General features: G+C 40.1%; 1 protein-coding gene across 1 annotated transcript in view; it reads left to right on the plus strand.

Annotated features, from left to right (window-relative positions):
* The window catches only part of pcolcea (procollagen C-endopeptidase enhancer a), a 115,233-nt gene that overhangs the window by 21,479 nt on the left and 67,622 nt on the right, over nt 1-26,132 (plus strand). The window lies entirely within an intron of this gene.

Genomic DNA, 26,132 nt, shown 5'->3' on the forward strand with positions numbered 1-26,132 from the left:
CATTCCACCACCAGGTTTCCTTTTTCTCCTTCCTCTGTCCAGATGTCACACCAAGCACCCTTCTTGCTGTCACCCTTACTACATCTGCTGTAGTTTCCCAACTGTCTGGTAATTCTTCACTACCACACAATGCCTGTCTCACCTTGTAGTCTTCCTTTTTCAACTTCCACCATTTGATCCTTGGCTCTGCCCTCACTCTCCTCCTCTTCTTGATCTCCCACGTCATCCTACAGACCACCATCCTATGCTGCTTAACTACACTGTCCCCTGCCATCACTTTGCAGTCTTTAATCTCCTTCAGATTGACTCTTCTGCATAGGATATAATCTACCTGTGTGCATCTTCCTCCACTTTGTAGGTCACCCTATGTTTCTCCCTCTTTTTAAAATATGTATTCACCACAGCCATGTCCATCCTTTTGGAAAAATCCACTATCCTCTGACTTTCTTCATTCCTCTCCTTGACATCATATCTACCCATCACCTCCTCATCTCCTCTGTTCCCTTCACCAAAATGTCGATTGAAATCCAGTCCAATCACCACTTTCTGTCTCTTGGGTACACTGTTCATCACTTCATCCAAATCACTCCAAAAATCTTCTTTCTCACCCATTGCACACCCAACTTGCGGTGCATATGCATTAACAACATTCATCATCACACCTCCAATTTCCAGCTTCATAATCATTACTCTGTCTGACACTCTTTTCACCTCCAGAACACTCTTGACATACTGTTCCTTCAGAATAATCCCTACTCTATTTCCCCTCCTATCCACACCATGATAGAACAATTTGAATCCACCTCTGATCCACTTGGCCTTACTCCTCTTCCATTTAGTCTCTTGCACGCACAATATATCAACCTTCCTTCTCTCCATCATATCAGCTAACTCTCTCCCCTTACCATTCATACTGCCAACATTCAAAGTTCCTACCCTCAGTTCCACTCTCTTTACCTTCCTCCTCTCCTGCCTTCGTCTTCTTCAGCCAACAGTAGCCCAATTTCCGCCAGCACCCTGTTGACTAGCAGTACTGGTGGCGGTCGTTGTTAACCCAGGGTCCAACTGATCCGGTATGGAAATTTGTATTGTTGTCATCCGCATATTGATTTGGCAAAATTTTACACCGGATGCTCTTCCTGATGTAACCCTCCCCATTTATGCGGGCTTGGGACCAGCATGAAGAAGCACACTGGTTTGTGCATCTCCTGTGGCTGGGTTTTTTGTCTACACTTTTCTAATGTTTTAAAATGATTAATTCTTCAGAGCCAGACATTCAGACAAAGTCCTAAAAACAATATAGCACACAATGATAAATAAAACTATTGGCAATTTTTCTAAATTTACATGTCATAACATACAGTATGCTCTTTCACAGTACTTACACTCAAAATGTATACAACTTCTAAACAGTATTTACCACCTTGGGGATTTTCACGTTTTGCATGTTGTTATAATCCAACATTGAATCTCAGTGGGTTTCATTTGGCTTTTATGACACTGTTCAACAGTTAAAGACTCGATAATGTCAAAGTGAAGACACAGTTGCTTGCAGTGTTCTTTACTCTTCATTGTATAAGTTAGGCCACCATACTGACTCACTACAAGTCGGCCCTTCCAGATAATGTGCATTGAGACTCCAATCAAACAGAAACCACAGTTGGGTGACCTCCATTGAACTAATTCTGGGACTACTAAACCAAATGGCTGCAGCAGTCCTGATTTAGGTGTGTTCTATTGACGGAAGTGAATACTTATATGTTCAATTAATTTGTGTTTTATATTTGTAATGAATTTGGACCACTTTGCAGAGATCTCAATGGGTTTAATTTTTCCTTTTTGACACTGATCAATAGAAAACGATTCTTTGATGTCAAAGTGAAGACAGTTCTCAACCTTCTCAGAGTTGCTTGGGATGTTCTTTTGTCTTCATTGTGTTGGTTAGGCCACTATACTGACTCATCACAAGTCAGCTCTTCCATATAAGGTGCATTCAGACTCCAGTCAATGGAAACCCTACACAGGAGTTCTCCACTCAGCTAATTCTTGGATTTCTAATCCAACTTGCTGTCCCAGTGATGATTTAGGAATGTCATATTGAAGGAAGTGAATACTTCACTGGATTAATTCATTTGTGTTTTATATTTGTAATGAATTTGGACCACTTTGCAGAGATCTGTTGGACTGATATGAAAATGCCAAATTAAATCCACTGTGATTTACTCTTGTAAAACAATTAAATGTGAAAACTTCCTATAGGTGAATACTCCACATAGGCAGTGCATATGTGCATTTCAAGGGTACTTATACCATATACAGTACATCCTAAATACAAAGAGACCACCTAGTAAACTATGGACTCAGTATTTACATATTCTTATGCTCTTTTTGCCAAGGGTATCCTGTTAACCTTATTACTTGAACAGAATTTCAATCAAGTTTCATGACCTTGTAGGACCCTGTATGTTGTACAATCAAAAGATGTACTGAACTGGAAATCTTTCAGGTCATATGAATTATACTACAAAGAGACAAAGAATGATTGTGTCTATTGAATAATGTACTTGGGTTTTAGGAAGCAGTTTTTGATTATTTCTTCGTTATCACCTAATATATAATGCTGAATGTGTGTTGGCATGTTTGTCCGGTATGCAAATCCACTCTGTTGATCCTGTCTTTGCCATATTTGCACAGATTTCCTATCTGTATATGGGAAGACCATAAACTGTGCTTCATTCCAAATTGTTTCCCTTTGAGGAAATGTATTTAATGATCCACTTGTAATTTATTACAGAAGTGCTCCTGAGAGGCATTTTTTTGTGTTTGCTGCAGAAATGCTGGAGGGTTTACTTAGTGAAATTATAGTTTGTTTCACGGAATGATAATAGCAACAACTTCATTAATCTGTTACATATGATTCCAGAATGAGCAGTCAGAGTTTTACTGAAAGCATGCAACTGATGACACATGGAAATTGTTAAAGGTAATATCTTCCTAATATGGTTTATGGATTAGGTTGAGGTATAAAAATTGAAACTACTGGTAATCTTAAATAAAGACTGATACATTGCAAGAAGATGCTTCGTTCCAAGATTTTTCCACTTGGGAAAATTAATTTAGTGACCGCACTTGCACTTTTTGGAAGTTCTCCTGGGGTTTTGCTCACCATGGTGGGTTTAACTAATGAAATTCTAGTTTGGCGCAAAACATTTTTCTCCCAAGGATATTTATTTAGTGACCGCACCTGCACTTTAATTTCCACTCGATGGGCAATGACAGGTATCCCTGCTAGTTCAGTATAAATGTGCACAAAAAAATCAGGAAAATTTCTTAAGCTCAGGGCCTGAATGTACAACAACAATACTGTAAAATGGAAAAAGGTTTGTAATAATTTTTTACTATAAAACCATATATATACTACAAAAATTTCTACCCACCTATCGTCAAGTCCAGTTCAATACACGTGCAGGCCTGGGCAGGAGTCCATCACAGGCCTGCTCATGCGCACTCTTACACTCGCACAGCCAGTTTCGAGTCTCTGTTTAACCTTGGGCACAACACTTTTGGATGTGGGTGAAAAGCCACACAAACACCAGGGGACGGTGCAAACTCTGTATAAAGGCTGCTGGAGATTCAAACCAATGTGCCTCATTTATAAAACTTAGTGTGGATTTGACTGTGAACGCATGTGTGTGCCAGAAAAACTTAAAAATGCAGATGGCAAAAAAAAAATCAGATTTATAAAACCTGGTGTACGCATATTTCTACGCAGTTTAACCTTTATAAAACATAATCACCTTATATATGTGCATGTGTGAATGCCGCCCTGAAACATACATATATGGAGTATACTAATCAACATCATACATAAAAAAATCACGATGTTGCAGAACTTCATTGGCTGGTACAGCAGCCTCCCACCTGGCACATTGAGAACCCACCACCTGCATTAAAGAGCATCCAGCAACTGAGAGCATAAGATCAAGTGTGGCATTACAGCGCCTCTCCTCTGCATTCTGGGGTAGGATGCCAGTGTCTGAGTGGATAGTCACAATTATCTGGCACATGTAATGACATGACTGCTGTTACAATGAATAGCGCATGCCATGTGAAAAACTGAATCTTCAGTCAGTTGCCTTACCAACAAGCCAGCCACCATGAAAAGTACCATCACATCTGTCAAAGCTGCTTTGTATCAAAATTAATGAACCATGGTTTGACCCAGGCTGCTGACTAACCACTGAGATGTCAAACACATTTTGGCATCATAGATGACTTGTGCCTTAAAGGAATGTCACAGCTCTTGCTAGGTGCTCTTATTGCAATATGAGTGCAGTAAATTGCTTCAGTTACGTTAGGAGAACTGGACAGTGCTGCAAATTCACTTTAAATGTAAATATATGCATGTTTCCCTGTCACGTTTTCTTTTATAAATCATAACATTTACATGGAAAGTTGTGTTTGCACAGTTCAAGCCCCCTTTTGTGTCTAATCAAGCTTTATAAATGAGGTCCAAGAACTTTGGAGCAGTGAGGTAACTGTGCTACATTTTTGTTCCTCCCACACTTTTAGAAAGCCAGGGTTATCAAAATAATTCAATGTAAGAGTCTGAGAAGTGTTGTCAGATTTGCTGTTTAAGCAGAACCAGAGCTGGATCTGGGTCACGCAACAAAGCAAACAAAAAGATCCATCCATCCATCCATCCATCCATCCATCCATCCATCCATCCATTGTTTTTTCCTATTCTTTTGATTATTTATGCTTACTAAAAATGAAACTTTTTTATTTAAAACCTAATGGAATATTTACACATATTATTCAGATTAATAGAAGGATAAGTACAGCTCTGCCAGCTCTACCTGAATGGTGCTTTGCTGGTTTAATAATTTCTTTAGAGCTCCATTTAAACAGGGGGATGCAGGAACTGGAGGACAAAAAAGGAGCTCACACCCCACCAGCTCTGTGCTTTATTTTGTTTTACATCTTCTTATCTCCTCTGTATGGGAAGCTGCAACCTGCCAGCATGTGACACCAATTTGGCTGTTCTCACACAGGCATATTGAAGCAGACACCAAGCTTTATTTTGCCCTGCTTTGTGGCAAATTTGTTCTTTAGGCATGGAAGTTTCTCAAGTCATTCTAGTTCAGCACTTTGTGATTCCACGTTTCAGTTCTGACTACTAAGCTTGCATAAATAATAGGTAGACCCACCATCAGGCAAATGTGCTTTGAGTCCACTGAGTAGGAAATGAAAAACAACGAAACATAAATCTTCAGCAAGTGAGGGTAACCCAAAAGGGGGCTGCTCAACCACAATCCTACTAAAGGAGGCATACACATATGTTATACACACTATAAAAACAAAACTAGCACTTCCATCAAGTTGGAAATAAATACATATTAGTAATAGTCAGTCTGACTTTACAGTATTCATATGAGTTGTCTTCCTAATCCCCTGAATAGATATGACAGTAATTGAGAAGGTGCAGTTTCAGGTTTCAGGGTGTGGCATTCAAAGCACAATCAAGAAATCCACACAAACAGCCTCTGTAATTATTACTGCCAACATCAGCAGACACAAAATATTGCCTAAGAGGCAGAAGGATAACTAGTGGAAAATTGACTTGAACACTGTTGAGCACCTTACATTGGGTTTCCCTTGAAATGGTTGTTTTCAGAATATCCCTCACTATAAAGATCACCATTCTGATATTGGAAGACAACCAAAATGTCCAAAGCAAACGTATGCATCCAGGAAATCAAAGCTGAGATAATAAGAAACATGTTTTGTGCCCAGGTTGGCCATAGTCTCATATATTCAGATGCAAAAGAGTAGATGAAATCCCACTGCTTACATTTTTAACATGTCAGACTACTCATCACCATAGATAGATAGATAGATAGATAGATAGATAGATAGATAGATAGATAATAATTTTTTTTTTTAATAATTTTTTGCATTTATATAGCGCTTTTCTCACTACTCAAAGCGCTCAAAGTGTTGTTTACAGGGAGGAGCGGCAACAACATGCGTGCGCCAGCGTCCCCTCACCTGTACTATAGATAGATAGATAGATAGATAGATAGATAGATAGATAGATAGATAGATAGATAGATAGATAGATAGATAGATAGATAGATAGATAGATAGATAGATAGATAGATAGATAGATAGATAGATAGATAGATAGATAGATAGATAGATAGATAGATATAACTTTATTTGTCCCCAGGGGAAGCTCTTTGAATAAATAAATAAATACATAAAGAGGTAGGTAGATAGATAAAGACATAAACAAACAAACAAACAAACAAATAAATAAATAAATATACACACACACATTGGTCTAAACACCCACCAGAATGACTATAAAGCAAAGAAAAGGTCACAGTCCCCATAAGGCATTATGCAGATGTATTACTGTTTGTACGAAGGATCCCCCATAGTGTTTCTTGACACACTTTTTCTGAATAATTCATTGGCTGAAGTCCTCAGTGTGAGTGTGTCATAGATAGGATGTGCAGCATTGTTCATAATGGCACTCAGTTTTGTTTTAATTCTCTCCTTTTGGTACAACCACTAGGGGGTCCAGAGTACGTTCCATACCTGAGCCTGCCCATTTAATTCACTTGTTGATTCAGTGGGCTTCTCCTGAAGTGATGTTACCAGCCCAACACACCACAGTGTAGAAAATCACCCTGGCCATCGTAGAGTTATAGAAGATGTGAAGGCTGTCACTTCCCACATTAAAGGAATGCAGTCTGCTAGGAAAAAAGAATCTGCTCTGCCTTTTCTTATATAGTTCCTCTATTATGTACATTTTGTTAATTGCCATACAGCTAAAATCCTTCAAAGTCAGCCTCCTCGCTTGGTCTTTCTCTGCAGGTCAAAAATCAATTGAAGGTTGCTTTTTCTCCAGCATTTAAATTGGGTATTCTGTTATTTGAATCTTCTGCCCCTACGGTACTGATTCTGATTCTACTGTACTGTCTATTGTCAGTCTACTCTGATGCACTGTCTGTATGCTTGTTTGCTTGTAATGTATCATGTTTTAAATGATACTATGCTTGTTACTTTGAATTTTGGTCTCATTTTGTAATAATAGCATCTATGAAGGGTGCTATTTAAAATAAAGTTTGATTGATTGACTGACAATATAAATCAAATTACACTGTGAGTGTCCCTTACAGTTGGTGGTAATAATAATAATAATAATTTTTTGCATTTATATAGCGCTTTTCTCACTACTCAAAGCGCTCAGCAATTGCAGGTTAAGGGCCTTGCTCAAGGGCCCAACAGAGCAGAGTCCCTTTTTTTTTTTTTTTTTTGGCATTTACGGGATTCGAACCGGCAACCTTCCGATTGCCAGTGCAGATCCCTAGCCTCAGAGCCACCACTCCGGTATGTCAAGATGTTCTTGGTACCTTATGAAGTAAGTTAAGCCAATGTCACATTACACAACTTTTAGTTGTGGGATATGTCAGATTTGCCGGCTGTTGAAGCGAATCGTGTTGCAGCACCGTGTCAAATCACATGACTGAATTTGAAGCCAGGGTCACATTAACCGACTGAGCATTGATCTTTCAACACAGTTGCGCTTGCTCCATTTCTTGACAGTTAATTGTGTGCAGCCCTGACAGAAAGGGTGGTGTACAAAGTGCTAACAACTAGGGCAGGTTTGGCAGCAATCTCTGTCCATTATTTCTTTTTTCCATTCTTTTATAGTATATAAAATATGGGACATCAAGCAGACGAGTTTCTGTTCTGTTTGTGAGGTCCATAGCCCCATTGCTGCCTGACAAAGCTGGTGGTGTACCGGCATTGTGTGAAGGGGTAACAGCTGTGGTGCATTCAACTGCAGTCTGTGCTCTTTTTTCTTGTATTCTTTTTCTCTTAGCATATAAAACACGAGACATCAGACAGATTAGTTTCTCTTCTATTTGTGAGATTCAAAATACACATGTTTCTTATTCTTCTTCGCTACATTCTATGCATTGTGAACACTGATTGGTTCTCAACTGTTGTACGCAAACAGCTTGCTGCTCCTTTTTCTCCAAAAAGCAAATCAAACCTGTTTGATTTTATCCTAGCCAGTTGCAGACTGGTGGATTTCAGTCATTAGGTGTGTCACAGTAGACGATTGACTTCATGGGAGCGCACAGCCGACTGCCTCTGACTGGCTAAGATTATGTAAATGAAGGCATAGAAATGTCATCTAATGTGACATGGGCTTTAGTTTCAGTGTGCAAACTTCCCCCATGGTAATCAGGGAGATCCTGAACATCTCCAGTGTGGGCTAAACACTGAAATCTTATTGTGATATTATGGAGCATAGAATAAATTAGCTGTGGAGAATGTTATCAATTAGACATGAATATCTTAAGTAGTTACACACATAAGCAGTTTACAAACAAAAGCCATTCCACCTTGTACTTCTGAGTAGTATCATGCAGAACAGTCACTTTTCATGAGAGATATGCTGTTAGACACTGTGCATGCAACTCTAAAATGGTTATTTCATTATGCACATTGAGATAATTACAGCCATAAATCAATTTACCATCCTGCCCTGACAGACGAAAAGTGCAGCCCTAGTTAGTTAAGAGCACTGAAGGAAGAAGTCGGTCACTTTGAGGATGGAGGAGTGTTCCCTGCAATCTGAACCTTGTTGGTGTCACTTTGTTATGAGACAGAGGGTCTCCTGAGATTTCTGTGAGCAGAAATGGAGCGGGCAATGAAAACACAAACCAAACCAGCAATTTTAGTTGAAGGTAGACAGGGGTCATTACTGAGACAGAAAACAAATTTTTCAATCTCAATTTCAATTCTTTATTGTCATGTGTACAAGTACAAGTACCATGTACTGTACAACGAAATGCTTGCTTGCATGTGCCCCTGCAGACAGTGAACATAGACCAACAAAAAAAGAGTGATACCAAAACCAAATCACTGAACCTGAAGTGAAAGTCAAAGTGAAAAAGGAGGCAAGAAACCTAGCGCTAGGGCCTAGTTGAGACTGAAGCCATTTGTAAAAGTTGTACAGAACTGTAAATTTATTGACCAAGGGATAGTGAGTACTATGACTGCCACCATATCTATAGTGGCACTTCATGTGACGTCAGAAAAACAATTGAATTGGTCGAATGGCACTACTCAGAGTATTGCATAAACAATAAAAACAAGATACCAAAAATAATAAACTTTAATTAACTTTAATTAATAAACTGTCAAAATAATCTTCATTGGCTCCAGCAGACCCCTGTGACCCCGTGTTCGGATTCAGCGGGTTGGAAAATGGATGGATGGAAAATAGACTTCAAATCTGTAATCCTGAACCCAAAAAACACAAAAAAACTAAATTACTTGTATAGAACATGTTAATCATCACACACTGCACTTTCTGCTACCCACCATTAAACTCTCTCACTGAGTATGATTTTGAGTTGCTGCAATGACATTTTGGCAAAATGGACTAGCCTGCCACATCATTTTTTCATTTTGATTTTTGGGATGTCTTTGAATTCAGCCCTCTGTAGGTTGATAATTTTCATTTCCATCATACAATGTGGCATCCTTTTGTTCCTAACTCATTACCCAGTCCATATCAGTATAGATATACAGCAGGATTGTTTTCCCCATTGAGATCTGATGTGTTTTCAAAGTGTTCCTTTAATTTTTTTGAGCAGTTTATGTAAAGGTCGGGAATCAGATTCATCAGATTGGTCGGCTCAGCACTGACTCCGCTGTAGAATGGCCAATAGGGGGGAGGCGACTTGTTGGCGAAGGTCTCCAGGTCTCTGACTGTGTCTGCCTTGTCTCTGACTCCCTTCCTACAATCTGGCTGTGGTTCTCCAACTAGCTGGTGGACAGATATGTTGTTTTTCATTTTTGTTAATTAGTTTCTACTTTGGTTTTGATGTATTTTAACAAATCTGTATCCTTATATGTGAAAGTTCTGTATTTAGGGAGTGGTTTAATCTGCTGTTGCAATTTGCCCTGAGCATTGTAGAGGTTCTCTGCACATGCACTCGTTGAGTACTGCTATGTACGAACAAAGTAGTTTGTACCGCTGTATTGTATTTCTAAGGTGGCCATGACAGATTTACCATCTAGCTCTGTGTTCTGTTTTTTGTGTTGTATTTACCCCATTTTTTGACATGCATTTCACTCCCAACCTACCTGGAAGAGGGTCCCTCTCTGAATTGCCCTTCCCAAGATTTCTTCCATTTTTTTCCTACAGGGCTTTTCTGAGAGGTTTTTCTTGTCTTCTTAGGGTGTCAAGGCTGTGGGAGACTTTTAAAGTCCATTGAAGCATTACTTGTGTGCTTTTGGGCTGCACAAGAATGAAATTGTTGTCATTGTTGATGACATCATTGTCATTGTCACACAATTGAATGAATCATGGGAAAGTTGCCACAGCAACAATTAACACAAACCTCATAAAATGGCAGGGCCTTTTACCAAAGAAAATGGTGTCTAAAAATATTGGAAATATTAGACAACTTTTAAACTGAGACGCTACACAAAAGTGAAATGTAGAGAATGGATTTTATGAATGAAAAAAAAAAACTGAACATGTGTGAAGTTGATTTTTTTGGGCTTAAGGGAAACAACCCAAGAAAAATAAAATAAAATGTCAATTATTACAGAATCTTCTTGAGGCTTGTCTGTATGTGATTCCATTCCCTGCAAGGCGGCCTAGGGCTGCTCAAGCCCCTAGCTCCATTCAATGTTTTAAGCTCTCCAGCTCTCCCACCAGTGAGAATCTGTCTGCCAGGTTCTCTCTATTTTCTTGAATGCCTAGTAATTGGCACTGAGTGATTTGTAACACCATGTATTTAAGATTAATTTGGATTTTCAGGCTTTCAGAGTCATTTTAAGATATTTCTTTCTCTCAGAATCTAAAGAATTTGTGGTCAGTCTGTAAAGAATTAATCTGACCAATAAACCCTCCGCCAGATTGCTGTGCTGTCCACCAAGACGCAAATAAGCAGGCACTTCTTTCTCCACATCAAAACAAGCGATCATGTGAACCAGGAAAAGTTGGTAATTAGAGCCACGTGGCCGACAGGCAGGGCAGATTTATATGCAGTATAAACATGTGGGTGAAAAGAGAAAAGTTTACCAAGTCCAGACACTGAGATCTTTAATGACCACAGAAAAAAAAGCCCTGCGTGCAATTAAGCACTGAAGGAGAGAAAGAAAGGCTGTGCCTCTGATCTCTCACGCCATTTGTAATTTTTATGAACCTCAGCTAAGCACAGAAATAGAGAGACACTGGACTCCTGCCTCATTGAACTGTGTAACATCCGGCAGGTTATGTCCAGCCAAATGGGTTAGAGAGACGGGGGGTCTGATTATAAAACCATCTGTGTAATCCTCAGCAGTCAGCACCCTGCCAAGAGCAGTAAGAATAACCGGGTGGTTGATCTCAAAACCTTTTGTATAATGTCAGTGTATTGCATGAAGCCAAGAAGCTAAAAGGGAGGCCGTGCTCCTGATTTCACAACTTCTGTTTGACTAGCGCTCCCAGCCGACAGTGTTCTCTCTCAGCTCCTGTGCCGTGCACAGACAGAGACGGGGCTCCATTTGATAAACTGTCTCCATTTGTGACTGAATAAGCACAGCGTCACAGAGAGAGAGAAAGAGAGAGACGGGGCTTTTGATCTTATGCTGTGTTCACATGTTATGAGGACTTTTGTAACTTGACTCCCTCCTAGTTCGTTCTGTACGCGTGACATTTAGAATTGCATTTTTGTAAGAATAGAAAGGTCTCTGTTGATTTACTACTCCACAAAAAAGCAATTGAAGTGTAACTATTTTTGTGAAAATAATAAGCAAACTAAATGTATCAAACACGTGTTACATCAATCCGAAAACAATGCTGACCACAAAAATGTATCAATAAATGTTAATATATTTTAGTCAGTGATACCTTTAGATTTTGCTAACTAATCTTCCACTATGAATACCTAGGTGATTTTAGCCATCAGTGAAAAAGGCATTAGTTAATTCATTACTCAATATTGCACACAGCTTTCAAGATGGCCATTCTCCACAATATATGAAGGATTGAACCCTAACTGTAAATGATACTATCAAGCACCCGCCCTACTAGCTCAGATGTTATGGGATTATTCTAAATTAACACCATGTTGGGAGAAAATATTCACCTATCTCACAGATACTATCAAACTTACAATTATACCTAATCCTTAAATGGCATTGTTTGGAGTAACAGCGGAAGGAATAAGATTATGCAGCGATAAATTCACTGTGATTTCCTGTACTATGTTGCTTGTGTGCTCATTTATTTGTTCTGCTTGAAAGAATCCTAACCCACCCTCCAGAACTCAGTAGGGAAATTCTTATATTATCTAAAACTAGAAGAAATAACAAAGCTACTTCAGAATTCTTTTAAACAATTTACTTTTGTAGTTCTAAAAAAAGCCTGCCAGACCTCTGCCTCTGTTCTGTTTTCTTTTGATGACCTAATACAGGGGTCTCCAACTAAAGTCCTGGGGCCTCGTGCATAACGCCGTGCGTAGAATTCATACTAAAACATGGAGTATGGACAAAAGCGTAAATATGCGTATGCACAAAAAAATCCAGATGCATAAATCTGTGTGTATGCCAACTTCCACGTTCTTCCGCTCCATAAGTACCGGTCAACGTGAAAGAAATGCACGCGCCTGCTGCCACTCCCAAACTCCTTGCAGAATTACGCCTCTTTGAATATGCAAATCAATATAAATTAGCCCTTAAGCTCAGTGTTCTGTGAAAAGACAATGGCAAAAGCATGGGGAAAAATAAAAGAATTTCAGTGAATACCAAGTGGAGGCAAGGAAAACATACTATTTGTTGGTTTAAACAGTGGTATAAACAACAAAAGGAAGTTGATCGAGTGACATTGAGTGTCGGTGAAACTCGAAAGCTCAATTTCACAAAGTCTCACAGTGCCCAAAATAAAAAAGAAGTTGTCAGATATCAAAGTCGCCGTGAAAAGACGAGTCATAGCCCCACCGCCTGAGTGTCATATGAAAGCTTATTAGGGTACAGAGAAAAGAAAAAAAAATAGGGACACAGTGGGTAAAAAGCTCGAAATGTCAACTTTAATCTCGAAATTTCCACTTTAATCAAGTAGTTTATTTTGTCATTAAAGCAGAACATCACAAACTTCATCTTAAAATCGTTGAATTTACTAGTTTCTCAAATACCATAGAAACTAAAGTAGCATGTTAAATGCTTTGTATTGTATGTGTTCTTCTGTGTGTGAATCACTATGTGCTTCTTAAACAGCTTTCAGTTCCTCCGACTGGACACAGAATCCATTACATTTGTGATATTACAGCTCTGTGAATAATTAAAATGCTGAGATGTATACTTGATATCATTTTCATGATGATAGGAGTTAAAGCATGTTATTAAACATGGGCATACGGTAGCGCAGTGATAGTGACGAGGTGTCGCCCTGTCCAGAGATTGTTCCTGCCTCCCGCAAGATGCTTGCTGCGCCGTGCGCGACCTTCGATGAAATAATTTATTGCAGCAGTACTGTCTCTTTCAAACGTACTAACCCCCAATTCCTGTCCTTCCTCTTCTTTCTCCAAGTAACCAATTGCCACACAATCAGCTATGTAATAGATGTTAAGCCGTCTGTAAGCTTAGAGTGATTTTTCAAAAAGTTTAAGGAACATTGAAATATCTTTGTAGTACATGTTTAATTATTCCATCCATCTATCCATCCAGGGTCACGTCAGTCCCAGCAAGCATACAGTGCGAGGCAAGAACAATCTTTGAATGGGGCACCAGATCGTCACTAGTGTTGCTTCACTGTGTCTTCACATGTTTAATTATTAACAATATAGATTATTTAAATGATGTTAACATTTTATCTGTATAATGTAATAAATATATTTTGCTACATTTCGTCTTATAAATGATATCGTCATCATATGTAAATACGTGCTTTATAAAGTGGCTCAGGTTGTGAAATATTATAACTGTATCGCAAATTTACAGTGGGGTGATTGTACTAGATAGATAGATAGATAGATAGATAGATAGATAGATAGATAGATAGATAGATAGATAGATAGATAGATAGATAGATAGATAGATAGATAGATAGATAGATAGATAGATAGATAGATACTTTATTAATCCCAATGGGAAATTCACATTCTTCAGCAGCAGCATACTGATACAATAAATAATATTAAATTAAAGAATGATAATAATGCAGGTGAAAAACAGACAATAACTATGTATAATGTTAAATGTTAATGTTTACCCCCCCCCCCCCCCGGGTGGAATTGAAGAGTCGCATAGTTTGGGGGAGGAACGATCTCCTCAATCTGTCAGTGGAGCAGGACAGTGACAGCAGTCTGTCGCTGAAGCTGCTCTTCTGTCTGGAGATGATACTATTAAGTGGATGCAGTGGATTCTCCATAATTGATAGGAGCCTGCTGAGCGCCCTTTGCTCTGCCACAGATGTTAAACTGTCCAGCTCCATGCCAACAATAGAGCTTGCCTTCCTCACCAGTTTATCCAGACGTGAGGCGTCTGTCCTCTTAATGCTACCTCCCCAGCACACCACTGCGTAGAAGAGGGCGCTCGCCACAACTGTTTGATAGAACATCTGCAGCATCTTATTGCAGATGTTGAAGGACACCAGCCTTCTAAGGTAGTATAACCAGCTCTGTCCTTTCTTGCACAGCGCATCAGTATTGGCAGTCCAGTCTAATTTATCATCTCGCTGCACTCCCAGATATTTATAGGTCTGCACCATCTGCACACAGTCACCTTTGATGATCACTGGGTCTATGAGGGGTCTGGGCCTCCTGAAATCCACCACCAGCTCTTTGGTTTTGCTGGTGTTCAGGTGTAGGTGGTTTGAGTCGCACCATTTAACAAAGTCATTGATTAGGTCCCGATAGATAGATAGATAGATAGATAGATAGATAGATAGATAGATAGATAGATAGATAGATAGATAGATAGATAGATAGATAGATAGATAGATAGATAGATAGATAGATAGATAGATAGATAGATAGATAGATAGATAGATACTTTATTAATCCCAGAATAATAAGTAATAAGTACAAACAGTTCTACAAGGAGCACTTGATGGACTAATTGATTGCATTTATAGTTCTTGGAATGAAACTGTTTCTGAACTGCGAGGTCTGTACAGGAAAGGCTCTGAAGTGTTTGCCGTATGAAAGCAGTTCAATAGGCAGCATGTGCTTGATGCTGTATACAGATAATTCTCTTTCCGATCAGCTGCTGTAAAGCTGTGATTCCACACTCAGATACAGTGGGATAAATACTCTGAGTATTGCATTGAGAGGAACGCTAGAGCAGCTATGGTATTTGGAATAGTTTGGCCATTCCGTGAAGCATTATATTGTTACAGGTTAATTACAATCAGATGCCATAAACTAATAAGCAATATGCGGTTAATTTCAGTGTATTTGATAAAGCCGCATCAGGGATGTGGATCTAAAAAAGAAAGGCAAACCAGACTGGAACAAAAGCACTGCTTTGACACTGGGTGCTGCCAGTTTGCAAAACCGAGCGGAGAACTTGCATACACCAAGCATTTAGCTGGTGTGAAAATGTGCATGGCTTTATGCCAAGTTTAGGTTTTATACATCGCGATGTTAGCGTGGAAACTGGCTTACACAACATTTTAGTGCGTACGAACCATTTATACATGAGGCCCCTAGAAAGCTACTGTGGCTGCAAGTTTTCATTCTCTTTTCTCAATTAGTGACCAGATTTTTGCTGCTAATTAACTATTTCCCTTTATTTTAATTGACTTTTCTTGAGACTCTGACCGCTGAATTGATCCTTTTTTCCTTAAATGGCACCTAAACATAACATTGATATGAAGTGAGCCGACAGATGACCAACTAAATTGGGGCTTCAAACTCCAACCAACTTCATTCAGTTTCTTAATTTGAAGCCAATTCTCATTGCTAATTAAACCCGTTATTTAATTCCATGGCGCTCATCCTACCATGGCAGACATTTCCAAAACTGTTGATTTTGTTTTTTAAGAGTGCTGTCAAAATGTTTTGTTGACCTGAGCAGATCAACATTACTGAGGCCTTCACCTTTCTTTATTTTCAGTTATTATGTGATGGACACAGGTTGTTGTTTATGTGTTGGTACTTTGTTGCTAATTAAGGAAAAAAGAAATAATTAAGGGACCTGAGTCTTAAGTTGTGCATCAATTAAAATTAAGGCAAAGTGTTAATTGGCAGCAAAAATCTGGTCACTAATTAAGCAAAGAGTTAGAATGAAAATCTACAACCACAGTAGCTCTCCAGGACTGGAGATGGAGACCCCTGACCTAATATATATGAGAAAATATGAGTGAAATTTTCGGATAGCTCTCTGAACTGGTGAATAGTGAACCTCTTCTGTTGATTATGATTTAAGTTATTTCAATCTTATTTTAGGAACGTTGTAGTAATTGTTTTTTAATATATATATATATATATATATATATATATATATATATATATATATATATATATATATATATATATTTTTTTTTTTATAAAAAAAATCTTGGAAGGCTTGGAAGGAGATGATACATGATTTTCAAAGAGACACTTTAACGTCCCGTGAGACAAGGCAGTGAGACAAAAGGACAGCTGCTGCTGTACAGGCTTTTAAATGAATGACGCATAGTGTGACAAGCAGAACACGGAGCTCGGCAGCAGCAGCAAGCCAGCAGCTGATCCGACCGCATCTCCTTAGCGTGCGTTCAGCCCCTCCTTCACAACTTGAGCGGCAGAGATGTGAAGTGGCTGGCGTGACGCGTGCCCTGGGGAATGGGTGCCCACTATAATAACAAAGACACATTTTTCCTTGATTTCCCCCTCTGCTCCACAGTTTACAATTACACATTAAACAACTCAGAAGTGATTAAAGTGCACATTGCAGACTTTCGTTTAAGGGGATTTGCATACATTTTGTGACAGCTGACATTACATGTGTTTGTGATTCCTCAGGTGTTTTTCATTGTTTCATTAGATACCTTGGCCTGTTTCAACCCTTTGGAGTGTGCAGATGCTATTGTTCAACCTGAGTTCAAGAGCTGGGCCAATGAAAGTGAAAGAAGCAAATATGAGGCTGAAACACAAGAATAAAACCTATTAGAGACATCGGTGAAACTGATGATTTTGGGATTTTAAGATTCTTAAAATAAACTGTTTGGAATATCATTTAGAAGAAAGAATGTAGTGGTGAGTTCAGTAATCACAAAGGGACTGGTAGGCCAAGGAAGACCTCAACTGCTGATGACAGAAGAATCCTCACTATCATAAAGAAAAAGCCCCAAACATCTGTCCAAAATATCAGAAACAGTCTTCAGGAGGCAGATGTGTACATGTCAGAGAAAACTATCTGCAGAAGACTTCATGAACAGAAGTACAGAGGTTACACTGCAAGATTTATTCCACTAGGATGGGCAAATCACAGTTTGCAAAAAAGTACCTACAAGAGTCTGCAGAGTTCTGGAAAAAGGTTTTGTGGACAGACGAGGCAAAGATTAAACTGCATCAGAGTGATGGCAAGAGCAAAGTGTGGAGACAAAAAGGAAATGTCCAAGATCCAAAGCAGACCACCCTAATTGTTAAACATGGTGGTGTGGGTGTTATGGATTGGGAAGGTATGGCTGTCACAGGTACTGGCACACTTCTCTTCATTGGTGATGTAACTATTGAAGGCAGTGGCACAATAAATTCTGAGGTGTATAGAAACATCTTATCTGCTCAAGTTCCAGTAAATGCCTCCAAACTCATTTAACGTCGCTTCATCCTACAACAAGATATGATTCCAAACATTCTGCTAATGCAATACTGGAGTTTTTCAAAGCTAAAACATTGAATGGCCCAGCCAGCCACCCAATTTGAATGCAATTGAGCATGCCATCCATATAGAGTAGAGAAAACGTAAGGGGACAAGCCCCCAAAAAAGCAGCAGCTAAAGATGGCTGTGTTAGAGTCTTTGCAGAGCATCACCAGAGAAGATCCTTAGCAACTGGTGATGTCTGTGAATAGCAGACTTCAAGTAGTCACTACATGCAAGGGATTTGCAACAAAGTACAAAATATGATGGCTTTAAAAGACCTGCCATTGCTGTGTGCCAAACATTATGGTTCCCTGAAATGGGGGGACCTCATAGAAAAAATGTTGTGTTTTCTACCTGGTGAGGCTGAAATGTATGCAAGTATGCTTAAATGAAAATCTGCAATATGCACTTTAATCACTTCTGAATTGTTTGATTTGTAACTTTAAACTGTGGAGAAGAGAGGTAAATCAAGGAAAATTATGTCTTTGTTCCAATCATTGTTGAGGGCACTGTGTATATAAATAGGTTATGATTGCTATACACATGTACACTTTATTAATAATAATAAGAAGAAGAATACAAATAAAAAATACAGTAATTAATAACTAAATAATAATACAAGAATATGTGTTTTTCATACTTGCAACTGTAAACCTACTTGTGCCCACCATTGTATATGCACACTAGATGTGCTACCCAGCCTCACATAGGAAATTTTGTAAGACAGTGGGCCCCAGTTATAGCGCTGTCAATTAATTGGGTGTATCAGAAGTTCTACTGTATGTAACTAACTGCTTTTCTGTACACAATATTTGTAGGTCTTTTTTTTAAACTAAGGGCTAATACAGGGCGGCACGGTGGCGCAGTGGGTAGCGCTGCTGCCTCGCAGTTGGGAAACCTGGGGACCCGGGTTAGCTTCCCGGGTCCTCCCTGCGTGGAGTTTGCATGTTCTCCCCGTGTCTGCGTGGGTTTCCTCCGGGAGCTCCGGTTTTCTCCCACAGTCCAAAGACATGCAGGTTAGGTGGATTGGCGATTCTAAATTGGCCCTAGTGTGTGCTTGGTGTTTGTGTGTGTCCTGCGGTGGGTTGGCACCCTGCCCAGGATTGGTTCCCTGCCTTGTGCTCTGTGTTGGCTGGGATTGGCTCCAGCGGACCCCCGTGACCCTGTGTTCGGATTCAGCGGGTTGGAAAATGGATGGATGGATGGAAGGGCTAATACAGGTGCTGGTCATAAGATTAGAATATCATGACAAAGTTGATTTATTTCAGTAATTCCATTCAAAAAGTGAAACTTGTATATTAGATTCATTCATTACACACAGACTGATGTATTTCAAGTGTTTATTTCTTTTAATGTTGATGATTATAACTGACAACTAATGAAAGTCCCAAATTCAGTATCTCGGAAAATTAGAATATCAATTAAGACCAATGCAAAAAAAGGATTTTTAGAAATGTTGGCCAACTGAAAGGTATGAACATGAAAAGTATGAGCATGTACAGCACTCAATATTTAGTGGGGCTCCTTTGGCCTGGAAAACTGCAGCAATGCGGCGTGGCATGGAGTCGATCAGTCTGTGGCACTGCTCAGGTGTTATGAGAGCCCATGTTGCTCTGATAGTGGCCTTCAGCTCTTCTGAATTGTTGGGTCTGGCGTATTGAATCTTCCTCTTCACAATACCAAATAGATTTTCTATGGGATTAAGGTCAGGCAAGTTTGCTGGCCAATCAAGAACAGGGATACCATGGTCTGTAAACCAGGTACTGGTAGCTTTGGCACTGTGTGCAGGTGCCAGGTCCTGTTGGAAAATGAAATCTGCATCTCCATAAAGTTCGTCAGCAGCAGGAAGCATGAAGTGCTCTAAAACTTCCTGGTAGACAGCTGCGTTGACCTTGGACCTCAGAAAACACAATGGACCAACACCAGCAGATGACATGGCACCCCAAACCATCACTGACTGTGGAAACTTTACACTGGACCTCACGCAATGTGGATTCTGTGCCTCTCCTCTCTTCCTCCAGACTCTGGGACCTTGATTTCCAAAGGAAATGCAAAATTTACTTTCATCAGAGAACATAACTTTGGACCACTCAGCAGCAGTCCAAAGGCGAGATGCTTCTGACATTGTCTCTTGTTCAAGAGTGGCTTGACACAAGGAATGCGACAGCTGAAGCCCATGTCTTGCATATGTCTGTGCGTGGTGGTTCTTGAGGCACTGACTCCAGCTGCAGTCCACTCTTTGTGAATCTCCCTCACATTTTTGAATGGGTTTTGTTTCACAATCCTCTCCAGGGTGCGGTTATCCCTATTGCTTCTACACTTTTTTCTACCACATCGTGTCCTTCCCTTCGCCTCTCTATTAATGTGCTTGGACACAGAGCTCTGTGAACAGCCTGCCTCTTTAGCAATGACCTTTTGTGTCTTGCCCTCCTTGTGCAAGGTGTCAATGGTCGTCTTTTGGACAACTGTCAAGTCAGCAGTCTTCCCCATGATTGTGTAGCCTACAGAACTAGACTGAGAGACCATTTAAAGGCTTTTGCAGGTGTTTTGAGTTAATTAGCTGATTAGAGTGTGGCACCAGGTGTCTTCAATATTGAACCTTTTCACAATATTCTAATTTTCCGAGATACTGAATTTGGGACTTTCATTAGTTGTCAATTATAATCATCAACATTAAAAGAAATAAACACTTGAAATACATCAGTCTGTGTGTAATGAATGAATCTAATATACAAGTTTCACTTTTTGAATGGAATTACTGAAATGAATCAACTTTGTCATGATATTCTAATTTTATGACCAGCACCTGTATTACTGGCAGGCAGTGCATTTTAGAGGTTAAGGCTTTGGAGTTCAAATCTTGCTACTGACACTGTTTGACCACAAATAAGTCACTTCATCAGCCTCTACTCAATTTGGAAAAAGAAAAGAAATAGAAAACAATTGTGTCTCAGATGAAGGCATCAGACAAATAAGTAATAATATTATTAGGTCACTGGAGCTGCTTCATTGTGAACATTATAAACTCAATTGTCCATGTGTGAAACACTCCTGCATTAGATTAATTCCTGCTTTTCCTAGTGGTTTGGGGTATTTTGTTGGCCATTGCGTAACAGTTTTACAGAAAGTTGTATTCTTTTGAATTGAAATGTGTAACCAATAGTAATAATGTGAAATTTTAGAAGGTATTATTTTTAAATGTTAATGATTTTAATTTGTGTATGCCATTCATTTCTTTTCATGTTTTTCATCAGTTGGTTGTAGTCCTCCTTCAAAGTCCATAGATGTGAAAATCAGTGCTTGAAGTGGAAATACATAAGTGATGGTTCCCTATGTGTTACCCTGATAAACGCTGTCAATTACTAGAGTGTTGTACTGTGTTAGCCACTATGGATGTAGTGAGAAGATTAAATCATTACATCTTGCCTGAAGAAGGGGTCTGAGTTGCCTCGAAACTTTGCATATTGTAATCTTTTTAGTAAGCCAATACAAGGCGTCATTTTGCTTGACTTCTCACTACTGATAAACACTGTGATTGAAGAGTATATTTGTACTAGCCAACCCACGGCCTAGCATACGCCGCATAATTATTTATTGATGGGTGAACACTTCCTGAACGACACAGTTGTTCAAATGGGGTGGGTCTGAGGATACGACTGTGAGTGAATGAAAAGATGGATCTCTGGAGAGAGCAACATACAAGTCCGTGACTGAAAACTGGTTTTGGCAGATACAGGCATATCGTTTTGAAAGTTTGTTCCTGCGCCTTATTAATTGTCATTGCAAAGGCTAATCTAACAGGAAATTGTCTTTGTGTAAAAGTAAAAGGCAAATTTGAATCTGATGGGGTCAGGGATATCCGGGGAATAAGGACAGTTTGTGAAGTAGGAGCTGCGATAGTTTTACACTGCAGTACATTGTGGTGAATGCTGGTAACAGTCCTTCTTGCTGGCAGGAGGTTTCTGAGAAGCATGACGACTGAACCTATTTTAATTTTGAGTTTATGCGGAGACATGCCAGTGGGAGTAAGACTGTTAAGAAATTCTTTGGGGAATGAAACTTGATCTGTGTGATCGTCTGTGACGATGGAGGCAACGCTGGTGAAAGTTACTTCGTCGGTAGGGATAAGTTTCAGCACTTATTCATTATGGTGTAGTGAGTCTTCGTTAATGACGCTTAATATAGCTCGCGTACTGAGTTGTTCCGGAGTCACAGTTGAGAAGTCGATGTCGCCATATAGTTGTTGAATGGGATCAGAAATAAAAGGAAAACAATGTGAAGGTAATGGACGTGGGAGGAGTGTTAGAGTTGGCAGACGGGGCTCTGTCGTGCCTGCCATGGTCGGCTGCTTAGTGAATTGTTGGTGGGCGGGGCTATGTGAGTTGGCGGGCGTGGCTCTGTCTTGCATGCGTCTTGCTTGCCATGGACTTAGTGAATTATATATATAGATATACTGTATATATAGGGGAATTCTGTAAACAAAAATAAAAGGAATACTGCAAAGATACGGGGTTGGAATGGGTACATCATTTAATAACAAAAGTGAAAACAGAAGAAAGAATCAAAAAAGGTAAGAGGCCTTGGTCCTTGTTAGCTTCTTGCTCAAAGGTTTCCCCTTCATGAAGTTCTCCTCTCAATCTGAGTGGGGTCCAAAATGAGTAGCAATTTCAGTAGCTCCTGGGTTGGAGGGGTCTAATCCTCTGTTTCTCCTTCTTTACTTTTGTATAAATAAATTCTCATTTATGAAAATTTTGTGTTGGATTTGTCTCCAAGGATGTGGTTTTCTGGTTCCTGACCATTGTGGAGCCGATGATAGAAAAAGAACTAATCTTATTCAAGTCCTTTTAAGAGTTCTTTGGATCTGCCCTAATTAATGTGTCAAAATGAAAGCAGGAATAAACCATATAAATAAATAACACATTCTATTAATAGCTTTAAAGAAGGCATGCTGGCCTCAGAAGACATTATTTTGAGACCATCACGGTCATACTATCAGATACTTCCCATGACAGTCAATGGGCTACAATGCGATTTAGGACTTCCTCTATCATCCATTTTTACTTCCTGTTTTTAATTTCCTTTATTAGGTTATAACAAAGATGTGTATTCTGTTATAATAAAAATGCAATGGATGTTGAAATAAGGCAGGTTGGATGCATGGATTCATGCTGTTTATATCAAATTCTGACCCTACCATCTGTGTTATTAATGCACACAACAAACACCTTGGAAAGTTGGTGTTGATAACAACGGCCTCATGTGAGAGTGTCTTGAGCTCATTTCAATTAGATGACAATTCAGAAATTAAATTTAAGGGCTAAACCAGTAGTCTATAATTTAGCATGGACAGGGCCAGTTTGCACCCACCACAACCTCAGCCTTTTGTTCTTGGCTGACAAGAATGGAACCTGACGTGGTCTTCTGCCATTGAAGTCCATCTACCTCAAGGTTTTACTTGTGCATTCCAAGATACTTTTCTGCCCACCACAGATGTACAATGTAGTTATCTGAGTTAGCCTTTCTGTCAGCTCAAAGCAGTCTGGCCATTTTCCTCTGACCTCTATCAAAAAGACATTTCCATCCATAGACCTGCCACTCAGCAAATGTTTTGTTTTTTTTGTATTTCACACCATTTTGAGTAAATTCCAGAGGTTGTTGTGCATGGAAATCCCAAGATCAGCAGTTACAGAAATACTCAAACCAGCCCGTCTGGCACCATTAATCATGCCACTGTCTAAATCACTGAGATCACATTTTCCCCCATTCTGGTGTTTGATGTGACCATTAAGTAGAACTCCTAACCTCTATCTACATGATTTTAGGCATTGTGCTGCTATTACATGACTGGCTGTTTTTAGGTAATTGCATGGTGTGAAAGGCGCTATATAGCCCCTGACCCGGCACAGACTGACACAGAGGCATGTACTTAAATAAACAGACTTTTATTTTTTTTCAGCCATGGGGCACACCTTCCCCGTGTCCCACAGGCGTAACACAGTCCCAAAACACTCACAATAATCACAACAATCCTTCTGGCACCACCACTCCTCCTTCGGCTTAGTCCTCCTCCTCCCGACTCTGGCTCTCGAGTGGTTGTGGCTAGCCCTTTTTATAACCCACCTGGAAACGTTCCAGGTGCTTGACCACCTGGTCCTAATTGCACTTCTGGGTGGGGCTGTAGAATCATCCAGCCGGGCTGTTGGAAGGAGACAGCCCCCCCTAGCGGCCACCCCGGGCCCCAACCAAGCTGTGGAGGACTCCATCTCCCATAGAGCCCTGCGGGAGGTTGGGGAATCAGCGTTGGCCAGGAAGGCTGCCACCAAGCGCCCCAGGGGAAGTATTGAGCTGTGCATGGCTGCTCCCCCGGAATATACACAGCAGGGGCGTCCCAGCCAGGCATGGGACCCGGCTGTTCGTCACAATGGATAAGTGGGTGTATAGGTTTTCCTAATTTTCTGAGTGTACTGTGTCAATCCATAATGAACACTACTATATCATGAATCCATCTATAGATTGATGGGCTAAGTAGGTTGAGGCAGGTATGAACTCTTAGGTTGCACTTTTTCCTACAATAACCTGATCTGACTATATTTCCATATTTTATGTTGTTATTTATCACATCGCATTCATCTGACAACCTAATGGCTCAGCATTACATATCATTTGGACAAGCACAGTGAATGGCCTCATGCTCCTCTGTAATATTCTCAAGGCTGTGGTCAAGTAGGAGCAAAGCAACGGGCATCCTGATCTCTTTCTCTCTCTGCCAGCCTACATCCTTCCAAGAGGGAGCAAAAGAGAGAGAGAGACAGAGAGAAGAAACAGGATCCTAACTATAAACACACGTTTAATATGGACCAGGGTGTATGCAACAAAGAGAAGAGAAAAAAGTGGCATTATTTGATCTCACACACAGTATGTAAAAGATTCAGTTTGACCGCTGTGGTCTGATAAACAGCTCAGTGGAGTTAACCACATTAAAAGAAAAGACTGACAAATTTTGCAAGCCATCAGAATAAAGTTCATCCATCCATCCATTTTCCAACCTGCTGAATCCAAACACAGGGTCAACGGGGGTCTGCTGGAGCCAATCCCAGCCAACACAGGGCACAAGGCAGGGAACCAATCCTGGGCAGGGTGCCAACCCACCGCAGGACACACACAAACACACCCACACACCAAGCACACACTAGGGCCAATTTAGAATCGCCAATCCACCTAACCTGCATGTCTTTGGACTGTGGGAGAAAACCGGAGCGCCCGGAGGAAACCCACACAGACACGGGGAGAACATGCAAACTCCACGCAGGGAGGACCCGGGAAGCGAACCCAGGTCCCCAGGTCTCCCAACTGCGAGGCCATCGTGCCGCCCCAGAATAAAGTTCTCAAAGCAAAATCCACACCTAAAGAACATGTTTGTCCTTTCTGAGACATAAGACAGAAACTTAGCCAGGTAAAGCTCAACCCCAGCCACTGCATCAAAATACAATGCTTGCTGTTCTCATTTTTTAACGAAGTATGAGGAAATAGAGGAAGAATATCATTCTAACAACTCTGGGTAATTCCCTATCATGCTGGAGGAACTAGTTCAGTTGGCAGTGCTAAATGAAGTTATTCAAGCCTGGCACAACCAGAGGATGAACAGGGAGGAAATTACTAAAGACTAAGGTGTTAAAACAAGAAATTAAAGAACAGTTTGCTATTAATTTGTGCATGATTAGATGTATGTTCATTGTAAAAGAGCAAAACAGGAACGACAAAGGATTTGGAGTCACAAAGGGAATACTTCACTTAATGTGATTGATGTTGTAGGAGATGAGGGTTGCCAGCAATGATAACTAGCACAACAAAGCAATGGAGATTAGGTTCCTTGTGGTCTTCAGTTAGACAGGGTGAATTTGAGAATAATGTCCTTTAATACTGGAGTCCCAGAAGGGGAGGAGAAGGAGGATGGAGAGATGGCCAAAATCAAAGGTACGTGTTCTTCATGTGCGTCAGCACCTACTGGCCTGTGGAGAAGGCAGACAGAATTGTGGCTCTCCTGGCTTCTCCAAACACCTTTGAAACCTTTAGTTTAGCCCCTGTTGAATGGACAAACCTATTACACCTTTATTGCTTTTCAGAATCAAGAACTTAGGGAGCAAATGGCTACTCTAGAAACAGTAGATTCAGGATACCTGTCCTCAGTTGGCAACCAGTCCATCAGAGGGCAGTGTGCTACTTATTCATCATTCTTTTTTATTATTGTAACTGATTCATAA

This window comes from Erpetoichthys calabaricus, chromosome 3 (genome assembly GCF_900747795.2).
Source record: "Erpetoichthys calabaricus chromosome 3, fErpCal1.3, whole genome shotgun sequence".
Lineage (NCBI taxonomy): Eukaryota > Metazoa > Chordata > Cladistia > Polypteriformes > Polypteridae > Erpetoichthys > Erpetoichthys calabaricus.